Genomic DNA, 25,404 nt, shown 5'->3' with positions numbered 1-25,404 from the left:
TTGAAGGCTCGCCAGCACCACAAATCCCTCATGAATACAGCTATACAGGGAGTGCAGAATTATTAGGCAAGTTGTATTTTTGAGGATTAATTTTATTATTGAACAACAACCATGTTCTCAATGAACCCAAAAAACTCATTAATATCAAAGCTGAATAGTTTTGGAAGTAGTTTTTAGTTTGTTTTTAGTTTTAGCTATTTTAGGGGGATATCTGTGTGTGCAGGTGACTATTACTGTGCATAATTATTAGGCAACTTAACAAAAAACAAATATATACCCATTTCAATTATTTATTTATCAACATTCACAAATATACATTTCTGACATTCAAAAACAAAACAAAAACAAATCAGTGACCAATATAGCCACCTTTCTTTGCAAGGACACTCAAAAGCCTGCCATCCATGGATTCTGTCAGTGTTTTGATCTGTTCACCATCAACATTGCGTGCAGCAGCAACCACAGCCTCCCAGACACTGTTCAGAGAGGTGTACTGTTTTCCCTCCTTGTAAATCTCACATTTGATGATGGACCACAGGTTCTCAATGGGGTTCAGATCAGGTGAACAAGGAGGCCATGTCATTAGATTTTCTTCTTTTATACCCTTTCTTGCCAGCCACGCTGTGGAGTACTTGGACGCGTGTGATGGAGCATTGTCCTGCATGAAAATCATGTTTTTCTTGAAGGATGCAGACTTCTTCCTGTACCACTGCTTGAAGAAGGTGTCTTCCAGAAACTGGCAGTAGGACTGGGAGTTGAGCTTGACTCCATCCTCAACCCGAAAAGGCCCCACAAGCTCATCTTTGATGATACCAGCCCAAACCAGTACTCCACCTCCACCTTGCTGGCGTCTGAGTCGGACTGGAGCTCTCTGCCCTTTACCAATCCAGCCACGGGCCCATCCATCTGGCCCATCAAGACTCACTCTCATTTCATCAGTCCATAAAACCTTAGAAAAATCAGTCTTGAGATATTTCTTGGCCCAGTCTTGACGTTTCAGCTTGTGTGTCTTGTTCAGTGGTGGTCGTCTTTCAGCCTTTCTTACCTTGGCCATGTCTCTGAGTATTGCACACCTTGTGCTTTTGGGCACTCCAGTGATGTTGCAGCTCTGAAATATGGCCAAACTGGTGGCAAGTGGCATCTTGGCAGCTGCACGCTTGACTTTTCTCAGTTCATGGGCAGTTATTTTGCGCCTTGGTTTTTCCACACGCTTCTTGCGACCCTGTTGACTATTTTGAATGAAACGCTTGATTGTTCGATGATCACGCTTCAGAAGCTTTGCAATTTTAAGAGTGCTGCATCCCTCTGCAAGATATCTCACTATTTTTGACTTTTCTGAGCCTGTCAAGTCCTTCTTTTGACCCATTTTGCCAAAGGAAAGGAAGTTGCCTAATAATTATGCACACCTGATATAGGGTGTTGATGTCATTAGACCACACCCCTTCTCATTACAGAGATGCACATCACCTAATATGCTTAATTGGTAGTAGGCTTTGGAGCCTATACAGCTTGGAGTAAGACAACATGCATAAAGAGGATGATGTGGTCAAAATACTCATTTGCCTAATAATTCTGCACTCCCTGTATGTGTATTTTTCACATATACTATTAGTATTATAATTTATTTGTATAGTACCGCATAATTTTGTATTGCTGGCTTTAAAGGTAGGGGTGGTAAAAATACCATAACCGGCTAAACAAAATTAGTACAGGAGTAGGAAGGCTATGCTCTGAACAGTTTACAGTCTACAGGTTGAGTGTGCGGAGACATAAAGTTTGAGGTAATTGTCACATGGATTGCAGTTGCAGCAACGAGTCTAGGCAGTACAAGATTTATTTTGTTTAGGATCAAAAACAGAGGAGAGATGGTAAGACTCTCTGAAAAGGTGGGTTTACAAAGAGTGCCTGAAACTATACAAGGTTGGAGACTGTCTAATACAGCAGGATAGAGAGTTCCAGAGGACAGGAACAGCTAATGAGAAGCCTTGGAGGCAAGAGAGGGAGGTATAAATAATAAGGGTGGAGAGACATAGGTCAGAGGTTAATCGAAAAGGGAGGGTCGGGGAGTATTTAGAGATAAGTGAGTAAACATAGTTGGCTGTGAGGAGGCTGAGTCTAGCGGAGGAAATAGTATGTAGGTTTGCTGGCAGAATTTGCTAAGCACTTGTATATGTACAGTGAATCTGAGTTCACAGTCAAGCAAGGCACCAAGACAGAGTTTTCTTAATAGACAGGTTGGGTAGGAGGGTTGACTTTGAGGAGTGTGAGGGAGAGATATATTTTCTAATGAATGAGTGGACACAAGGTAGGAGAAATAGAGTTATCTGGCTAGGCTGAGGAGGAATTTATAATGCAGGAAATCAACGCAGGTGCATGATTTTCTCCACTGATGTTCAGCAGTCCATGAACATCTCTTAACCCTTTCACTACCGGGACTTTCAGAGAAAAACGCCCAAAATACCGGAGAATATTTAGCATTTCACTTTAAACAGAAAAACTTTTTCTTGTGTTTTTTTTCATTTTCTGTAGTGTACTGGTACCCTCACCTTCCCTCCTTCCACTATCATTAGCAAGGCCCCCCATATCCCCACCCCACCTTTTTCTGCAGCATAGCACCCCTTACCTCCCTCTCCCTTTATTTATTTATTTATTTTGTTTATTGTAAGGCCCTCCCACTCTCTCCTCTTTCCTCCCCCCTCCACTGCTGGACCACCCACCTGCCTCCCGGATTCCCTCCCACACCTCCGGCTTGCACCAGCAACAATCGTTACAGACGGTGACACTACTGGAACTTAACAGCCGAAACTACTGGAGCTTCCTGAAGCTTTGATGTATATAAACCTTGTGTGGTACGATTGCCAAAGTACCACACAATGTATATATATATATATATATATATATATATATATATATATATATGCCCATTTCGGTGAAGGGTTTAAGATAGCCTGTCTGTTTGGAGTGCCATGGTTGTTGTCAAGTGCATGATACACAGCAAACAGCAGAGGGTGCATCTGTTTCAAGTGTTGATTTTAGTGCAGAATTATATTTTAAGACTTAAGATTTTAGGCAAGAGAGGGATGAAATGTTGGGGAGTTTCAGTTAAGAAGAAAAGCCTAGAAGATTAATTTAATTTAATCTCCTGTAGGGTAGCAGAGAGAAAGTTTGTAGATGGTGACCAGAGAGAGGAAAAACTTGGAAATGGCACAGATTACTGAAGACCAGGAGTTGCCTTCCCGGTGGGTTGGAGATGTTGTCCACTGGAACAAGCCTAAAGAGATGGTAAGAGATAGGAGGTAGCAGAGATGTTAATATTGTCAATGGGTATGTTGTCACCTAAGATGAGGGAAGAGATGTCACAAGAGAAGAAGTGTCTGAGGCCAGGAGGCCGATAGATAACAGCATCATGGTCAAAGATACAGGGGAGGCAGATGGCATGAATTTCAAAAGAGACAAAAGGGGATGGAGGTGAATTAATGCAGACAAAATAATGCCTAATACCACTCCTTTTATATCTCCTGCCCCTGGAGTGTGACTGAAGTATAGGGCAGCGAGGCTCCAGGTTTCTGTGAGGGCTAATAGGTTAAGTGATCTTGAAATGAGTAGGCCATGACTAGAGGTAAGTTTGTTGAATTTAAAGTGTGCATTTTAAAAGGCACAAGAGAATTGTGGGGTATTATAAGTGCAGTTTATTATATTGAGAGATTAAATAGATTTGATTTTGGAGGTGTTAGTTGTGGTAGTGAGCAGAGAAAGAGAGGGAGGGCCTTGGTTAGGTGAGACATCCCCAGTTGCAAAGACATGGAATATGGTAAGAAGAAGAGAATGTGTATTAAGCTTGGTGTCAGTGGAACATGGTTGGCTGAGGGATGATAGCAAGCAATAGAGTTTCATGTGTGTCTGCAGATGGGAGAAGATAGAATGAGAAGGTGTGATATGGTCCGTCTGAGGGTTGTTTTTGCAAGGAGACGTTTGTAGCCTTTAACGAAAAAGTGGATAATAGGGTAAATGCAAGAATGGATAATGTGCATTAAGCCACCCAGTCAGCTCAATCATTACCCAGGCGTGCTGAACCAAAGATTAAAGATTCCTGCTTTTTCAAATAAAGATACCACAAAAGAAAGAAGAACATTGATAATAGGAATAAATTAGAAAGGATCTTAAAATTGCATGCTCTATCTGAATCATGAAAGAAAACAATTTGGGTTCAGTATCCCTTTAAGTAACTAGTGTATCTGAAGCAGAGTGCTCAAATTAAGTAAATATACAAATTCTTTCATATTGGGTCATAATATAACAATTGAGATACATGAACTAGGCATTTAGGCACCCAGCATTTTACCAGAAAATTAATAAGTTCCATTACTGCTAAAATGTACTTTCAGAAGCTATATTCACACTCACAAAATTTGACTGCTGATGCTTTCCATGAGCCTATCTAGGTATGCTAGAGAATGTTAAATAGTTATATGTAAAGTAATAGTGCAATAGTAAAATGAAGAAACACATTAAAGCACCTTCTTTTTTCATGTGTGTCCCTTTAATATAGGAGAGTTTCAAGGGACAATGTTTTATTATCCACATGAAATAGCAGTATATAAACCTCTTCATTATTTTTTATTTGCGTGAAAAAAAACACAAAGCAAAAATGAAATGACACACAGCAGTACAATGTCCCTTTAAATATATTCTATGAATGTAGATAATGAATGTCAAAACCTTTTTAAATTATATACAGTACAGAAGAATTCACATAGGATCCACAAGGTTAACAATGTATAATTTGTCAAATAATTGCAAGAATACTTTTTAATGTTCTCTAAATTTTCTTCACTGCTTTATCCTGTCATGACTTTTGAGACAAGATTTCATAAGACACGTGTGTTGCATTAACTTAGGTTACATCAGGTCAAACCATGTGATAAAATATATTCAATGCTTTGCAGCTTACACATGACTGTACATTTTAAAAAATGGTTTTAGAACGAGAATATTTGCAGCAAATGTTGCATTTGTATCTTAATAACACATCTTTTTTTTGGGAATAAGATACCTGAAAAAATAAAGATCTATATTTAAAGGACCAGACTAGTCAAAATTAAACTTTTAGGATTAATATAGGGCAACAGCTTTCTGATTTACTTTTATCATCAAATTTGATTTGTTCTCTTGGTATTCTTTGTTGAAAGCTAAATCTAGGTAGGCTCATATGCTAATTTATAAGCCCTTAAAGATGGCCTCTTATCTCAGTGCATTTTAACAGTTAGAACATTGTGCTCACTCCCATGGAGTTATTTATTAATCTGCACTTTTATGCAAGTCTGTCAAAAGAACTGAAATAAAGGGGCAGTCTGCAGAGGCTTAGATACAAGGTAATCACAGAGGTAAAAAGTATATTAATACAACCGTGTTGGTTATGCAAATCTGGGGAACTAGTAATAAAGGGATTATCTATCTTTTTAAACAATAAACATTCTGGAGTAGACTGTCCCTTTAAGCTTTATATTCAAATTAAATCCATAACAAAAAAAAATCTTTTTTTTATTCAATATCTTCTAGAAAAAGTCAACAAAAAGCACTGGAAATTCAGTTTGCATTTGAAGAAATATATGAAAAGCAGATCAAGGTTGATCTATTTATTTTCAAGTGTAACAGCTTTTTCACATGGACCAAGCATTTTTTAAATGCAGCTTTTGTGACGTTAGCAGTATCCCTTCGATAATTGTATGTTCCATCACAAATGATTATGTTTAAGTAGCATTAAAGTCATTTAAATGTATTATGCATGTTAAAGTTCCATAATGAATCACTGCATTGCCAAAAGATCTATGTACAAATAAAGGATTTATCTGTTGAAGAACTGACATCTAGATTACGAGTCTTGCATTAGCCTTAAAAAGCAGCGTTGAGGGGTCCCAACACAGCTTTTTAACGCCCGCTGGTATTACGAGTCAGGTAGGAGAGGGTTTATCGCTCACTTTTTTCCGTGATTTTAACTTACCGCAAATCCCCTTACGTCAATACTATCTTTTTAATGGGATTTGCCTAACGCCGGTATTACAATCGCCTGAAAAAGTGAGCGATAGACCCTCTCCTGGCAAGACTTCTACCGCATATAAAAGTCAGTAGTTAAGAGTTTTATGGGCTAACGCCGTAACATAAAACTCTTAAGTAAAGTGCTAAAAAGTACACTAACACCCATAAACTACCTATTAATCCCTAAACCGAGGCCCCCCCCACATCGGAAACACTTAACTAAAATGTTTAACCCCTAATCTGCCGACCGGACATCACCGCCACTTTAATAAATATATTAACCCCTAAACCGCCGCACTCCCGCCTCGCAAACACTAGTTAAATTTTATTAACTCCTAATCTGCCGACCCCAACGTCGTCACAACTATATTAAATTTATTAACCCCTAAATCTAAATCTAACCCTAACCCCCCGTAATTTAACTATAATTTAAATAAAACTAAATTAAATTGCTACAATTAAATACATTAATCCTTTTTAAAACTAAATACTTACCGATAAAATAAACCCTAAGCTAGCTACAATATAACTAATAGTTACATTGTAGCTAGTTTAGGATTTATATTTATTTTACAGGCAACTTTGTATTTATTTTAACAAGGTACAATAGTTATTAAATAGTTATTAACTATTTAATAACTTCCTAGTTAAAATAAATACAAATTTACCTGTAAAATAAACCCTAACCTAAGTTACAATTACACCTAACACTACACTATAATTAAACTAATTACCTAAACTACCTACAATGAATTACAATTAAATTAAATAAACTAAATTACAGGAAAAAAATCAACACTAAATTACAGAAAATAAAAAAAGAATTACAAGAATTTTAAACTAATTACACCTAATCTAATCCCCCTAATAAAATAAAAAAGCCCCCCAAAATAATAAAATGCCCTACCCTATACTAAATTACAAATAACCCTTAAAAGGGCCTTTTGCGGGGCATGCCCCAAAGTAATCAGCTCTTTCACCTGTAAAAAAAATACAATACCCCCCAACATTAAAACCCACCACCCACACACCCAACCCTACTCTAAAACTCACCCAATCCCCCCTTAAAAAAAACCTAACACTACCCCCTTAAAGATCACCCTACCTTGAGCCGTCTTCACCCAGCCGGGCACAAGTGGACATCCAGAGGGTCCGAAGGTCTTACATCCTAATCCGGCCAGAAGAGGACATCCCAGACCGCAGAAGGCTTCATCCAGGCGGCATCTTCTATCTTCATCCATCCGGAGCGGGTCCATCTTCAAGATATCTGACACGGAGCATCCTCTTCATCCGACGGCCGACGACTGAATGACTGGTCCTTTAAGTGATGTCATCCAAGATGGCGTCCCTTGAATTCTGATTGGCTGATAGGATTTTTCCTACCTTAATTCCGATTGGCTGATAGAATCCTATTGGCTGATGCAATCAGCCAATAGGATTGAAGTTCAATCCGATTGGCTGATCCAATCAGCCAATAGGATTGAGCTCGCATTCTATTGGCTGTTCCAATCAGTCAATAGAATGCGAGGTCAATCCTATTGGCTGATTGCATCAGCCAATAGGATTTTTCCTACCTTAATTCCGATTGGCTGATAGGATTCTACCAGCCAATCGGAATTCAAGGGACGCCATCTTGGATGACGTCACTTAAAGGACCAGTCATTTAGTCGTCGGCCGTCGGATGAAGAGGATGCTCCGCGTCGGATGTCTTGAAGATGGACCCGCTCCACTCCGGAAGAATGAAGATAGAAGATGCCGCCTGGATGAAGCCTTCTGCCAGTCTGGATGTCCTCTTCTGGCCGGATAGGATGAAGACTTCGGACCCTCTGGATGTCCACTTGTGTCCGACTGGGTGAAGACGGCTCAAGGTCGGGTGATCTTCAAGGGGATAGTGTTAGGTTTTTTTAAGGGGGGATTGGGTGGGTTTTAGAGTAGGGTTGGGTGTGTGGGTGGTGGGTTTTAATGTTGGGGGGGTATTGTATTTTTTTTTTTACAGGTGAAAGAGCCGATTACTTTGGGGCAATGCCCCGCAAAAGGCCCTTTTAAGGGTTATTTGTAATTTAGTATAGGGTAGGGAATTTTATTATTTTGGGGGGCTTTTTTATTTTATTAGGTGGATTAGATTAGGTGTAATTAGTTTAAAATTCTTGTAATTCTTTTTTTATTTTCTGTAATTTAGTGTTTTTTTTCATAATTTAGTTTAATTTAATTGTAATTAATTGTATTTAGTTTAGGTAATTAGTTTAATTATAGTGTAGTGTTAGGTGTAATTGTAACTTAGGTTAGGGTTTATTTTACAGGTAAATTTGTATTTATTTTAACTAGGAAGTTATTAAATAGTTAATAACTATTTAATAACTATTGTACCTAGTTAAAATAAATACAAAGTTGCCTGTAAAATAAATATAAATTCTAAGCTAGCTACAATCTAACTATTAGTTATATTGTAGCTAGCTTAGGGTTTATTTTATAGGTATTTAGTTTTAAATAGGAATAATTTATTTAATTGTAGTAAATGTATTTAGATGTATTTAAATTATATTTAAATTAGGGGAGGGTTAGGGTTAGACTTGGGTTAGGTTTAGGGGTTAATACATTTATTATAGTGGCAGTGACGTTGGCGGCGTCAGATTAGGGGTTAATAAATTTAATATAGTTGCAGCGACGTGGGGGGGGCAGATTAGGGGTTAATAACTATAATGTAGGTGTCGGCAATGTTGGGGGCAGTAGATTAGGGGTTCATAAGTATAATGTAGGTGGCGGCGGTGTCCGGAGTGGCACATTAGGGGTTTATAATTATAATGTAGGTGTCAGTGATAGCGGGGGCGGCAGATTAGGGGTTAATAAGTGTAAGATTAGGGGTGTTTAGACTCGGGGTTCATGTTAGGGTGTTATGTGTTTTTTTCCCCGCCAGCTCAGCCCCATTGTTTCCTATGGGGAAATCGTGCACGAGCACGTTCAGCCAGCTTACCACTACCGTAAGCAATGCTGGTATTAGTGAGATGTGGAGCTAAATTTTGCTCAACGCTCACTTCTCTGAGGCTAACGCTGGCTTGCAGAAAACCTGTAATACCAGCGTTGGCTTAAGTGAGCGGTAAGAAAAAAAGGCTTGTTAGCCCCACACAGCCTTACCGACAAAAACTCGTAATCTAGGCGAGGGTTAGGGATATACACTTAGTGATCCTCTTGGTTATGTCTAGCTTTTACTCCTTTACTGATTTCCTACTCTGACCAAACAACATCTGAGTAGCATGTTGTATGTTTACAGTTTTGAATTCTGCAGTATTTAATCTAGTGGTAGAGTAAACAAAAACAAAAAACTCAGAGGATAATTACATCAAAAGTGAACAAAGCAAATAATGAAAATAAATCACATAGCCTTTTAACTATGTGTTATTAAACATTTTATGGATGATTTTATTTTGAGTTTATTGTTACTTTAAGTTTGTCATCTTCACCTAGAATACTATATACATTTTATATACCTGTCGAAAAGCATACACCTAGTATACCATCCACTTTTAGGCAAGTCTCTTTTAGGAACCTGCAGGTTCAACATTAGTTATAAATGCATATAGACTTATCAACAGTATTTTCATGTTATACAAGAAGACCCCAATGGAGCAAAAGTACTAATCAAAAGCATCCTACATATTCCATAAATTTAGGGTCCCTGGATATGCCAACAATTGAGGGCAATTGTTCTCCTGCTAATTGTTTTTTTGTAATCCTTTGGACTTCTGGTATATAAGCAACAATCACTCCTACTTCAGTCTCAGGCATCCAAAAGTACAAACAGCAGATATACAAAGGTTTCCGCTACTAAATAGCATTCTTGCAATTGAGATAATGAGTGTTTTAATTCTAAGCATTCAAGCTTTGTATAAATTCTAGAAGCATTTCCATAGTTTATATACCATAAATCTATCATATCCATTGGCAAGTCTCTTATTCAATGCCCGGAACAGGGGGTTTAGGGATTGTTTCAGTGGGAAATACACAGGGATACTTCCACTTCTGATAAAACTAGCAAAGAAGAATTGCCCCACTTAGGGGTGCAAATGTAACACTGCTATATCTGTACACACTTAAACTTTGTCTCTCTATATTTCATTACATACTTCTCCTTTGCCAGGCTTTGCTCAGAATCTAGACATCAGTTGCAAGACAACATAACATTTACTTACAAGAGGAAATAACCTCCCTCCAAGACCCATTCACTGCTGCAAAACTTTCAAAGAGGTAGCAAACACAAAAAGTATTTAAATAAAAACACTGTCTTATGTTAGAGTTATTCTAGTTTGTAAGGAATCAAAGAATGTGCTTTGGTGTGCTAGTAGTTGCACTATAAATAAGCCAGGGAATAACACAGTCAATATTGTAAGGTGAGTAATTGCTGGTCCAATCCTGAGGAAAGATCTGAAGTAAGTGATACTATGGACGATGGATGCACTAAAATTAACCCAGTGGATGTGCATACTGACATTATATGTCTTACAGTGGTACTTGCACTGATAATAGCAATATTTGTGGTGATAGTGTCAAAAGTAGCTTTGCAGCAGAATTGGTACCAAAAGTTACACAAGGTGATAGTATCATTTTGTGCATGGTTATTCTGTCATGAAGACACTGGTGTTTGTGTTTCTGTTCCTGTTCTGTTTACTTTGGTTTGACTCCATGTTGACTCTGTTTTGTTACTTAGGTATAGATATATATTGTACCAAAATGCCATCCGATGTATAAAAAATATTTATGAATAAACAGAACATATTCTGCTATGTGAAGAACATTGGAATGTGAAATATTCATATTTTCATGTCCGGTAAGTGCACTTGAGAATATGCGATTTGGTTTATGCACGAGTAGGGCGTTTTTTTCTACTTTTTTGTTTAATTGACTTCTATGGGGAATAGTTAACACATTAGCGACATTCAAAGTTCAGCTTTTTGCACACATCGGGATATCGTTTGAGCAAAAACGTTTTACTTTCAACTTGTAATATGAGCACTATCTGACATGCGCAAAAACCTTACTTCTAGCGGAAATCGCACAGGAGTGGGACCGTTTAATAATGCTCCATTTGTAATCCGGCCCAAAATGTTTAATTAAGAAACATAAAATAATAATGCAACATAAATTAATTTGATCAATGTCCATCCATTACTTATTTTGCCTACTTTTGCTATAAAATACCACTAACAGTTGAGCTGAAGTTTACCTGAACCTGCAAAATACTACACATTGATTGATTACCTCAGAGGGCAAACTCACTTGCATCTGCCTCTAATAGATGACAGCAAACAATATGAATTCCTAGGCTTTTAAAAGGGTGTATCCATAAATTACTCTTGATTTGCTAAAAACTGTGCTTACAAAATGCTAGCATATATTGTATACAGATTTTATGCAATGTGGTGCTTAAAGGGACACTGTACCCAAAAATTTTCTTTTGTAATTCAGAAAGAACATGCAATGTTAAGCAACTTTCTAATTTACTCCTATTATCAATTTTTCTTTGTTCTCTTGCTATCTTTATTTGAAAAAGAAGGCATCTAAGCTTGTTTTGGGTTCAGTACTCTGGACAGCACTTTTTTATTGGTGAATTAATTTATCCACCAATCAGCAAGGACAACCCAGGTTGTTCAACAAAAATGGTCCGGCATCTAAACTTACATTTTTGTATTTGAAATAAAGATACCAAGAGAATGAAGAACATTTGATAAAAGGAGTAAATTAGAAAGTTGCTTAAAATGTCATGCTCAATCTGAATTACGAAAGAAAAAATTTGGGTACAGTGTCCCTTTAATTGTGCGTAGATGACATGCATACATAAATATGAAATGTATATGTCTTTAACTATTTACACAAAACTAGCTGGCTGTACCTCTATCTCTAGGTGTTAGCTTGCTAACCTCCAGGCTACAGCTGACTTATCCCACTTGGCAAGGATGAGTCTAACTAGCTCTTTTGACAGGCCCAAACCCAAGAAGTCATTAACTAGGATTCTCATCCTTATCCAGCCAGGGAGGTGCCTACTAAATGCAGACCACTAAACACAATGCTATAGTGAATGTTAGATTAAAATATATACTTCAGATAAAGGAGACTGCAAATGAACAACTATTTAGCAATATAACGGCTAGATTTAGAGTTTGGCGTTAGCCGTCAAAACCAGCGTTAGAGGCTCCTAACGCTGGTTTTGGGCTACCGCTGGTATTTAGAGTCAGTCAGGAAAGGGTCTAACGCTCACTTTGCAGCCACGACTTTTCCATACCGCAGATCCCCCTACGCCATTTGCGTATCCTATCTTTTCAATGGGATCCTTCTAACGCTGGTATTTAGGGTCGTGGCTGAAGTGAGCGTTAGAAATCTAACGACAAAACTCCAGCCGCAGAAAAAAAGTCAGTAGTTAAGAGCTTTATGGGCTAACGCCGGTTCATAAAGCTCTTAACTACTGTGCTCTAAAGTACACTAACACCCATAAACTACCTATGTACCCCTAAACCCGAGGTCCCCCCACATCGCCGCCGACCGGACCTTCACCGCTACTCTAATAAATGTATTAACCCCTAAAGCTAAGTCTAACCCTAACACTAACACCCCTCTAAGTTAAATATAATTTAAATCTAACAAAATAAATTAACTCTTATTAAATAAATTATTCCTATTTAAAGCTAAATACTTACCTGTAAAATAAACCCTAATATAGCTACAATATAAGTTATAATTATATTGTAGCTATTTTAGGATTAATATTTATTTTACAGGCAACTTTGTATTTATTTTAACCAGGTACAATAGCTATTAAATAGTTAATACCTATTTAATAGTTACCTAGTTAAAATAATTACAAAATTACCTGTAAAATAAATCCTAACCTAAGTTACAATTAAACCTAACACCTACACTATCAATAAATTAATTAAATTACAATACCTACAAATAAATACAATGAGATAAACTAACTAAAGTACAAAAAATAAAAAAAATATTTACAAACATTAGAAAAATATTACAACAATGTTAAACTAATTACACCTGCTCTAAGCCCCCTAATAAAATAATGCCCTACCCTATTCTAACTAAAAAAAAAATAAAAAAGAACTAAGTTACAAAAAATAAAAAAATATTTACAAACATTAGAAAAATATTACAACAATGTTAAACTAATTGCACCTACTCTAAGCCCCCTAATAAAATAAGAAAGACCCCCAAAATAAAAAAATGCCCTACCCTATTCTAAAATTAAAATAGAAAAGCTCTTTTACCTTACCAGCCCTGAAAAGGGCCCTTTGCGGGGCATGCCCCAAAGAATTCAGCTCTTTTGCCTGTAAAAAAAACCATACAATCCCCCCCCCAACATTACAACCCACCACCCACATACCCCTAATCTAACCCAAACCCCCCTTAAATAAACCTAACACTAAGCCCCTGAAGATCTTCCTACCTTATCTTCACCATGCCGGGTTCACCGATTGATCCAGAAGAGCCTCCGATGTCTTGATCCAAGCCCAAGCGGGGGGCTGAAGATGTCCATGATCCGGCTGAAGTCTTCCTCCAAGCGGGAGCTGAAGAGGTCCATGATCCGACTGAAGTCTTCTATCAAGCGGCATCTTCAATCTTCTTTCTTCCGGATCCATGTAGTTCATCCCGCCAATGCGGAACATCTATCTTCACCGACGACTTCTCGACGAGTGACGGTTCCTTTAAGGGACGTCATCCAAGATGGCGTCCCTCGAATTCCGATTGGCTGATAGAATCCTATCAGGAATTAAGGTAGGAAAATTCTGATTGGCTGATGGAATCAGCCAATCAGATTCAAGTTTAATCCGATTGGCTGATCCAATCAGCCAATCAGATTGAGCTTGCATTCTATTGGCTGTTCGATCAGCCAATAGAATGCAAGCTCAATCTGATTGGCTGATCGGATCAGCCAATCGGAATGAACTTGAATCTGATTGGCTGATTCCATCAGCCAATCAGAATTTTCCTACCTTAATTCCGATTGGCTGATAGAATCCTATCAGCCAATCGGGAATTCGAGGGACGCCATCTTGGATGACGTCCCTTAAGGAACCGTCATTCGTCGGGAAGTCTTCGGTGAAGATGGATGTTCCGCGTCGGCGGGATGAACTACATGGATCCGGAAGAAAGAAGATTGAAGATGCCGCTTGATAGAAGACTTCAGTCGGATCATGGACCTCTTCAGCTCCCGCTTGGATGAAGACTTCAGCCGGATCATGGACATCTTCAGCCCCCCGCTTGGGCTTGGATCAAGACATCAAAGGCTCTTCTGGATCGATCGGTGAACCCGGCGTGGTGAAGATAAGGTAGGAAGATCTTCAGGGTCTTAGTGTTAGGTTTATTTAAGTGGGGTTTGGGTTAGATTAGGGGTATGTGGGTGGTGGGTTGTAATGTTCGGGGGGTATTGTATGGTTTTTTTTTACAGGCAAAAGAGCTGAATTCTTTGGGGCATGCCCCGCAAAGGGCCCTTTTCAGGGCTGGTAAGGTAAAAGAGATTTTCTATTTTAATTTTAGAATAGGGTAGGGCAATATTTTATTAGGGGGCTTAGAGTAGGTGTAATTAGTTTAACATTGTTGTAATATTTTTCTAATGTTTGTAAATATTTTTTTTATTTTTTGTACTTTAGTTAGTTTATTTCATTGTATTTATTTGTAGGTATTGTATTTAATTAATTTATTGATAGTGTAGTGTTAGGTTTAATTGTAGATAATTGTAGGTATTTTATTTAATTTATTTATTGATAGTGTAGTGTTAGGTTTAATTGTAACTTAGGTTAGGATTTATTTTACAGGTAATTTTGTAATTATTTTAACTAGGTAACTATTTAAATAGTTATTAACTATTTAATAGCTATTGTACCTGGTAAAATAAATACAAAGTTGCCTGTAAAATAAATATTAATCCTAAAATAGCTACAATATAATTATAATTTATATTGTAGGCTATATTAGGGTTTATTTTACAGGTAAGTATTTAGCTTTAAATAGGAATAATTTATTTAATAAGAGTTAATTTATTTCGTTAGATTTAAATTATATTTAACTTAGGGGGGTGTTAGTGTTAGGGTTAGACTTAGCTTTAGGGGTTAATACATTTATTAGAGTAGCGGTGAAGTCCGGTCGGCAGATTAGGGGTTAATTATTGTAGGTAGGTGGAGGCGACGTTGGGGGCGGCAGATTAGGGGTTAATAAATATAATATAGGGGTCGGCGGTGTTAGGGGCAGCAGATTAGGGGTACATAGGGATAACGTAGGTTGCGGCGGTGTACGGAGCAGCAGATTAGGGGTTAATAATAATATGCAGGGGTCAGCGATAGCGGGGGCGGCAGATTAGGGGTTAATAAGTGTAAGGTTAGGGGTGTTTAGACTCGGGGTACATGTTAGGGTGTTAGGTGCAGACGTAGGAGTGTTTCCCCATAGGAAACAATGGGGCTGCGTTAGGAGCTTAACGCTGCTTTTTTGCAGGTGTTAGGTTTTATTTCAGCTCAAACAGCCCCATTGTTTCCTATGGGGGAATCGTGCACGAGCACTTTTTTGAAGCTGGCCGCGTCCGTAAGCAACGCTGGTATTTAGAGTTGAAGTGGCGGTAAATTATGCTCTACGCTCCCTTTTTGGAGCCTAACGCACTGAAAACGCAGCCATTCTGTGAACTCTAAATACCAGCGGTATTTAAAAGGTGCAGGGAAAAAAAAGCATGCGTTAGCTACGTGGGTCGTTACCGACAAAACTCTAAATCTAGCCAAAAGTATGTATACATATACATACAGGCCCAGACACATATCTATTGCATTAAAACTGTTTCTTTGTGTTTATACATACAGTATATAGTATAGATAGTGTGTGTGTGTGTATGTATGTATATATATATATATATATATATATATATATATATATATATATATATATATATATATATATATATAGTATATTTATTTGTCAGAGCCAAACTGGTATATAAAAAATATAGCATGTAAAATATCACAAAGGTAGTAATTTTTGCATTTAGAAATAAAGTTAATCAATTTGTGTAGGTTATTTATCTTTGATTTACTGGCAATAACATTTCTCTCATGAAGTTGTATCTTGTTGCCTTTTCCATAGTTTGAGTTTATTTTAGATCAGTGACTTATCCTTAATGTATTTCAGCAAATTTGTCTCTTCATGTTATGTACAAATATGAATTTTATGTTTTACAAAGCATTTAAAGAGGTGGAAGTATTTTTAAAAGATCCCTGAGGTAAAACAGATCATAGTCTCACTTAGACATGATATGCAAACTGACTGGGTACAAGGTTATTAAATGAAAACTGTGTTCAAGGGCAAACATATGTCCAAAGATCTTGAAGTATTGCAGACAGATAAGTGAAAGGTCAAACATTCTCATTTGCAACCCTAACAAACTTAAAAACATTTACCTTGAACAGATGGAACATACAATTTAATCATTTTTTGTACATTTAAAAACATTGGACTTGATTCTTCTGCTTAAATCTTTCTATACATCATTAAATCATTGATGGAAATAAAATATGGGCAAAATTTCCCGTGCATAATTGTCAAATGTGTCATGATCTGTGCATTTGTGTGTGTGTGTATTTCTGTGTCTTTATTTCCTTGTGTGTCTGTGTGTGTGTCTGTAAAAATAGTTTTTTAAAAAATGAAATAGTAGTTAATTAAAGGAAATGGGCAAGTAAGGGCAATATAAAATAAATCAAATGACAGAAACATCTCTTAATTTCATTGTTAATATGTTTTAAGGTAAGCAATACAAATACAAATATACCTGTGTGTGTGTATATATATATTTATTTATTTGAGAAGTCTATGAGTACGGCTCTCCTGAGCTGAAACGCATCAGACCTGAATGCATTGCCCCTGTCTTTTTACCCAGGATCTATAATAGAATTTTGCTGCTTATTTTAACCAAGAAGTATTGTCTGGATTATCTACCATTGTAAGATATATATATATATATAAAATTGTATTTTGCATAATGCACAAATGGAGAACTATTATTATTATTACAGTTATTTCTGTACAAATGGAAACACTTACAATACTATATCTATCTATTTATATACTATATACTGTATATATATATATATATATATATATATATATATATATCACAATTTTATAGTGTTGTAGGTCTAAGGAGCTCAGAGACATTGCAACCTTTTCTGGAAGCCAAGGAGTTAATATACAAAATATTATATAACCACTAAGCACACACAGGTCCCCATCCTTCACGTGGATATGTAAAATTGATGCATAAATCACCAAGTGCACGATTCTTCTGCAGGAACCTGCTCAGACAAATCGCTTACTAATTTGTGGCACAGAAAACCCTTCACTGCTCTGAACACCTTGAGGTTAGCACATCTTCTAATCATTATTTGATAACAGAAATCTGTAAGCATTACATCCATAGTAACAGGAACACTGTATCTTAGCAACAGTTCTTTATAGTCAAACAATTTCATTAAAGCCATGCACCTCTTAGCAGGTGGGTGAGTGTCGGTGTGTCAATATGCAATTGCAACATGATCAGCGGTTGTGTTTGCCAGCACTTCAAGCAGTATTATAACATTTATTAAAGTGTTTATTTATTTTCTATTGTGATGCTTATTGGTTTTGATACTATATAAAATCTACTCTTTCTGAATGTTTCTGCCAACAAAAGTTGTTATTTAAATTATCTCTTTTGTATCTATGTATTTTGGCAACAATAAACACTTGCTAGAAATACATTAACATTGAATCCTTCTTGCATTAAGTATTGTAAATTTGGAACCGTTATGGGTAAGAAGTAAATCAATTAAACAAAAATATATTATTCCTGACATTTAGCAGCATTCTCTGAAAAAAGGGAGTTAAAGTTTGATTAAAAAACAAAAACATTTTATGGTTTTTACCCATATGTAAATGTTTTAAATGATTAAAAGAAGATGAATTAAAATGAATTAATTAATATATATGGGTTTTAAAACAGACCTACAAAAATTAAAGAAACAAGATAAGACCAAAAATGTTTAATTGATTATCATAAAATCCTAACACATGAGCATTTTATCCTTTTAAGGGATAAACATTTTTGCAGCATTTTAAAGAAAACCTGGCTTATAGACTTTGTCCTCTCTAGTATGATGCGTGGGAGAAGCACAATTTTTAAGCAAACGTAGGAGGTGTGTAAGGTCCCTTGAAAGGTTATTTTTGTATTGTCACTTTATATATATATATATATATATATATATATATATATATATATATATTTGTTATTAGTATTATTTTCTCCTTACGTGTTATTATCTTGGTTTGACTGACGGTTCCAATAGAAGCATAAACTAGGTTAATTTTATTAGTTAATTAGTTGTTGTTGTAAAAGGTACAACAGAAATCATTCGCAACAATTAAGTAGAAAAGTGGCTATACCGGTATTAGGTATGTCCAGAAAGACTAGGAGAATTGCACCCTCCTTTAATAAATAACAAAACACAAGGGTATATATGCAAGATAAAAAAGTTTATATATAAATGCAATCATGGTTCAATAAATAAATACATATACAAAATAGACACAAAGACACACATAAAAGACAACACATGGGCCCCTCATACAACTCTAAAAGTGACTAAGCCGGCTAATGAAATACCTAACTAAAGTGCCAAATGTCATTCAACTTGCAGTCATGTATCCTAATGTGTTTACTTGATGACTTGTACCATAAACAGAGATATCAATGGTCAGTTCGTACGTCACGATTTGTATCATATAGTGACAATTGAAGCATGCAAAGAAAGTAGCAAGTAGATCAGTAGATGTCAAGAAATGTAGTTGTGTATCCCAATGTTAATGCTTGATAGCTGGTACCATAAACAATTATGTCAATGGTCAGATCATAAGTCACAGTTCATCTCATATAATGTAGTAGCAGTTGCAGCATGCAAAGCAAGTAGCAAATAGCAAATGAATCAATAAGCAACAAATGGATCATATTATATTATGTCCAAACGGTTAAGCATGAGTAAAGTGACACCAAGCATGCAAAGTCACTTAAAGGGACACTAAACCCAAATTTTTCCTTTTGTAATTCAGAAAGAGCATGCAATTTTAAGCAACTTTCTAATTTACTCCTATTATCAATTTTTCTTTGTTCTCTTGCTATCATTATTTGAAAAAGAAGGCATCTAAGCTTTTTCTTGGTTTTAGTACTCTGGACAGCACTTTTTTATTGGTGGATGAATGTATCCACCAATCAGCAAGGACAACCCAGGTTGTTCACCAAAAATGGGCCGGCATCTAAAGTTACATTATTGCATTTCAAATAAAGATACCAAGAGAATGAAGAAAATTTGATAATAGGAGTAAATTAGAAAGTTGCTTAAAATGTCATGCTCAATCTGAATCACAAAAGAAAAATTTTGGGTACAGTGTCCCTTTAAAGAAAGTAAATGAAAACTCCCGCTATAAACCTGTGTGAAAACTCCCGCTATAAACATGAGTGCTGTTAGAATGGAGAGAAGGTAAGTGTTCATTATCGATATCCGTTAACAGACGGACAGATGGTCATACCATATCCAGGAGGTGCAGAACAACAACCGTGGGATCCCCCCACTTTAACCCACTATCTTCTAACATTCCCTGTGTGGAGGAGAAGTGAGTTGAATGTCCATCATCAGTAAGGAGAGGTAGTATATATGGGTCATCACTCCTCCTGGATATGGTATGACCATCTGTCTGTCTGTTAAAGGATATCGATAACGACCACTTACCTTCTCTCTATTCTAACAGCACTCATGTGGATACCCCACACAGGGTTATAGCTGGAGTTTTCATTTACTTTCTTTAAGTGACTTTGCATGCTTGGTGTCACTTTACTCATGCTTAACCGTTTGGGCATAATATAATATGATCCACTTGTTGCTTATTGATTCATTTGCTACTTGCTTTGCATGCTGCAACTGCTACTACATTATATGAGATGAACTGTGACTTATGAACTGACCCATTGACATCATTGTTTATGGTACCAGCTATCAAGCATTTACATTGGGATACATGACTACATGCTTGACGTCTACTGTAAGCACATTTTTATACCAATAAATTTATTGTATATTCTATACGGAGTTGCACTATTGTTTGCTCTCTCTCCTTACATGCCAAATACGCCCGGGTACGGATATCAAAGAGTCGACACGCTATCAGCAACACATCTCAGCACGACTTTCTATTGTGATCCCAAGGGACTCTCCAGGCACTGTGTGGCACTTACCTCATACGATTGAAGTCAAGGAGTGTATGTAGACTCCCAAAGGGATCCGTTGTCTTATGTTGCTAACTTATTCAACTACTGCTACTTTTTATAAGATTATTGTGGACTTTATTTGTTACAAACTCTGATTGAGAAAAGTAGCATTACTGTTTCTACATCAGGCATATTATGCATAGCTCCTGATTTATCTATGTATTTACATATGTAATATATTTCTCTTATACATGTTGCATTTACTATAACGGTGGTATTTTGTATATTTCAATTGTATTATTAATCTATTATAGTATTCCAATAGTAATATTGCGGTTTAGACATTATACGCAACCTATGTATGACACTAGATTTATTCGTACAGGTTTATCCATATTATAGTATCTTTGATTTTCAATTATAGATTGGCCACACGGGTGATCTATACCCTATATAGGGCATCTATTTATGATTGTATTATTTAGTGCTTGCGCCACTGGAAGCAAAATCTCCCTTACCCCCCCAACCCCCCCTCCCCTTTTATTGTCATATATATATATATATATATATATATATATATTATATATATATATATATATATATATATATTGTACTCCCTTAAAGCAAGGTTGCTCAAATAATTTATATTAGAGCTGCAATTTATTTTTACTTTTATGAATTAAATATATATTCTATAAAATCAAGCATGATTACAATATCCTCTGTCAATTCTACAATATCCTCTGTCAATTTTACATAAAAACATAAGTTTAATAAAATACGTGTTATAATTAAATTATATAAATAATTTGTAATATAAATGTTTTTAAATTGATTGTAATTAAGAGATACAAAATGCATCAAATTTATAAGTAATGTAAAATAATAATTACAGAACAATGTATTGTGTGTGAAGCCTGCAAATAGTTTTCTTGTGTACTTTAGTATTCTTGGTTTAGGAAATTATTTGTTGCATCTGTAATGCTCATAAGTATCCAACATTCTTTAAACAATTATACTTCAAAAACTCTGAATGTGTGCTGCCATATTGTCATCTGTGTCTGATCATTAGGGAGAAAACTTGTGAAGGTTTCAGCTCATAATTAATACAAATTGAGAAAAGATGAATTACATCATTCAGGGCATATGAGGTATTAATAGATTTTTCAGACTGAAACACAATAAACGCCTATATGCTAGGCAAATTATAAGGTAGGTTTTGCAACTTTCACGAGCATCTGCAAGAATTATCTATAGGGATGGTAATGGGGAATAAAGAGACATGAGGGCGTGTAGGGGTGGAGGGAGGTTGTGTGAGAATGGGGAAGAAGTGAACATGTGTATAAATGGGGGGGGGTAAATGAGGAGAGCAGGAGGTCATGATCAGAGCGAAGGGGACAGGAGGAGATTATCTGGATATGAGGTCTGAGATATAGGGGTGAGCAGTGTTATTGAGGGCCTTGAATGTCAGAGTCAGAATTTTGTGTTTAATTTTGGAGACTAGAGGAAGCCAGTGAATTGATAGGCACAGGTGCAGCAAATTAAGAGTGATGTGTAAGGTAGATCAGCCTGGCAGAGGCATTCATTATAGATTGTAAAGGATATATATGGTAGCTAGGGAGACCAGAGAGGATGGAATTGCCATAGTCAAGGGGGGAAATGATGAGAGAGTGAATTCAAATCTTAGTTGTGACTTGTGTGAGGTAGTGTTGAAATTTTGTAGATGTTTTTAAGGTGGAAATGGCAGGAATTGGCCAAAGACTGGATGTGATTATGTGTTCAGAGACAGGGGCTGAGGGAGAACGAATAGTAAAGACAAATCAGGGAGTGGAAAGAAGTGTGTGTGTGAAGAGATGATGAATAAGGGCATGTGAGGAGTGGAGAGAAGGGAGATTGTGTGAGGAGTGGAAAAGAAGGAGGGTGTATAAGGCGTGTAGAGGAGGTAGGTTGTGTAAGGAGGGGAAAAAGGTAGGGTGTTGAGGAGGGGAGCTAATGGTGAGTATGTGAGGAGTTGAGAGAAATGAGGGTGTGTAAATGACTAAGAGAAGGGAGGGTATGTGAAGAGGGGAGATAAGTGAGGATGTGTGATGAATGAGGGTGTGTGAGAATTGGAGAAAAGTGAGGGTGTGTGAGAAGTGGAGAAAATGGAGGGTGTGTGAAGAGAAAGACAAGGGAAAGTGTGTGAGGTGTGGAAAGAAGAGCATGTGTGAACATATGGGGAGATTGAGTGAGAAGTTGGGCAGTGAGGATGTGAAATGTAACTGTATAGTGAGTAAGATAAATTATGGTGTTTGAACAATGGAGAGAAGTGATAGTGTGTCAGGAGTGGAGAGAATTCAGTGTGTAAAGCATATAGAGAATTTGGGTGCCAGTGTGTTCGAGCAAAGAGGACATACTTTACGTATCTCACTTATTGATCTGCACCGCTTGCTAGGACCATACCTGTTATCAAATGGATGGTGCCAGTCCTTCTGCTGGGATCCAAGCAAGGTGCCTATTGTTGATTTATTGTTAAATCCTTATAGTGTATAAATAGACAGATAGAAAGGCATACAGGCAGATAGATAGATAGATAGATAGATAGATAGATAGATAGATAGATAGATACTGTAAAGAATGAAAAAACATGATCTCAAAATGTATAGCGAAAAGAATCAGATATTGCATGATTTCTGTTTGCAATGTACTGTATAATTAGCCTTATGTGTGATCCTATCAATTTATTGTAAAATGAAATATTTTGCTTCCCATTTTCATTTCCTTTTAAATCTGTTTTATTTTACCAACAGCTGTGAGTGCAGGAACATGTATAAAAAAACACAGTATTAAAATTGGATCTAATTTCACTTTTTCAAAGGACCACAGAGAACATTGATCAGATCAAACTATTGTTAAAAAGATTTCTACAATGGTTTTGACTCAAATTAAGGTTTCAGTTGTTTAAAGCTATGTATTTAGTAACTACTAATTACTAAAAATCCATTATAATATAAAATTAAAGCTAGCATATTTTTTTTTCTAAATAATATAAACAATTGTTATATGCCAAGGAACATATAACTGAATTTAAATATTGCAGAGATGATTTAACCAGAAGGCAACACTGGCTTCTGCCAAGAAACGCATTCAACTGGAGAGCAGATTAAATAAAAAATAAACTCAAATTAAGATACCTGAATCAAATAAGCTTTCACTTAAAAAAAAACCAACAACAACAAACTTTATCTATCTGCTCAGCTGGAGTTGCTAGTCAATCTCCTACCTAAAACTGATATTAGATGATATACTAACTATAGCTATTAACGGTAGAGTAGCTATTACTACTGTGTATGTAATGCTTATAATTTAAATAATCTTTATCTTATTAATAGGTATCTAAGACATTTGTTTTACAATAAAAAGGCCATTAAAATGTCTTGTCTTACATTGTAAATACATGACTGCCAATACTTCCCAGACAAAACAATTTGTCTATGCTACACATCTGTCCTTTAGAAAGTGTCATTATTGTGAGGGAAGATAACTAGTAGTTATTTTCCCAATCCTCAAATGTAGGCCTAGCAAGCCGAAGCAGTAGAAAAAAATTAGATTGGCACCCAAAGCAGTGTCCTTTAGAAAAATAAAAATGACTCTTCTAAGATGGCTGCAACCAGAGACAAGTGGTAATATCAAACATGTACAGGGACAGTACTATGTCTGCAGCCATCTAGCAAAGTTCACCACCAGATTTCTAAAGAAAGGGGGAAACAGGTATTTGTTTCTGACACACAGTGATTTAATAACTGCTTTCTTGGGATTAATTTTATCCAGGGTAAACATTTATTAGTGCCTTATAGCAGTGATTTTCAACCACTGTGCCACGGTACACTAGTGTGCCATGAGAGATTGTCCGTGAATTGGTCCCTTCTTGCTAAAGTGCACTCCTGAAGCGGAACAGAAGCCTGTAGCACTCATCCAAAGACGCAGTGGTCTCTCTCAACTCCCACACAGTTCTCCGGAGGGTCGGGGCTCCGCTCTGGAGATTTCACTCTGCTCAGCTGCATTAGAAAAGTTCCTATCAAGGAGATCTGAGCAAGAGAAGACCCATCAAGCCACTGCGCATTTGTGTGGCGGTGCATGTATTTGAAGGCATCTGCTACGATAGCCACGAGGACTACTGAGTAATCTAATAAAAAGTTATACAACACTCCGGAGGGTCGGGGCTCCGCTCCGGTGGTCAGGCAAATGGCTGCAGTCCTTTTTTCTTCTCCCCCTGTTGTGGAGGCCTGTTAGTGCTGGGGATCAACAGCTCACATATCACCGTGGCCTAGTCTGAGGCCTAGGAGCCTACATTTACTTGTTCCCAAGCTTCAGAACGGGGTAACTGGCCATGAGGTACGTGTTACTTACCAAAGTCCGGATTGATAGTCGCCTTGAAGAATAGAGGAGAGTGGGCCGAAGTGACGGGAACGGCCGTCATTTTCTTTCTGTATCTGCGGAGGTCTTTTGATCAATTGCGGCCTCCACACTCCGACAGTCACAGTTTTACAGATCCACTTACCTCCCCTTCCTGGGTTCTCAAGCTCAGAGAGAATAGCCCTGGATATTAATTATATCATTCCAGCATAGAGAAGAAGACATCTGCTTTAACTGGGTGAGACCTTTCTGTTTACCATCATATGCATTTTATGCCTTTTGCCCTCCTGGCTTAACTTTTGTAATATTTCAGTTTACTTTCATCATTGCCTGATTGCCAAGCCCTGATGCTCTTTTTGTGGGCCCCATATTTATGCTTATCCTACACTGATTATGAAACTCATATACTGGTGCCCCCAACATTTTAACAGTAGGATCACTTGGACCCCAGTAGTTTTTGCCTTTGGGTTTAATACTTGTGCACTGCTTACTGCCCTAACAAGAGGAACTTTTACTTGCATGGAACTACTGCATATCAACTAAGAATTTATTTTCATCAATGGTACCCCCTAACAGCCTCAATACATGCAATTTTTTCTTATTATTATTGTGTCTCTAGCTTTGGCAATACAGTTGTAGTGATTGTCATGCTAATAAAGCTTAATTGAATTGACTAAATTGTATATATATATGCTGTATTA

This window comes from Bombina bombina, chromosome 1 (assembly GCF_027579735.1).
Source record: "Bombina bombina isolate aBomBom1 chromosome 1, aBomBom1.pri, whole genome shotgun sequence".
In the NCBI taxonomy this organism is placed as follows: Eukaryota; Metazoa; Chordata; class Amphibia; order Anura; family Bombinatoridae; genus Bombina; species Bombina bombina.
The sequence above is the reverse complement of the archived record's forward strand: the minus strand, read 5'-3'. Positions refer to the sequence as shown.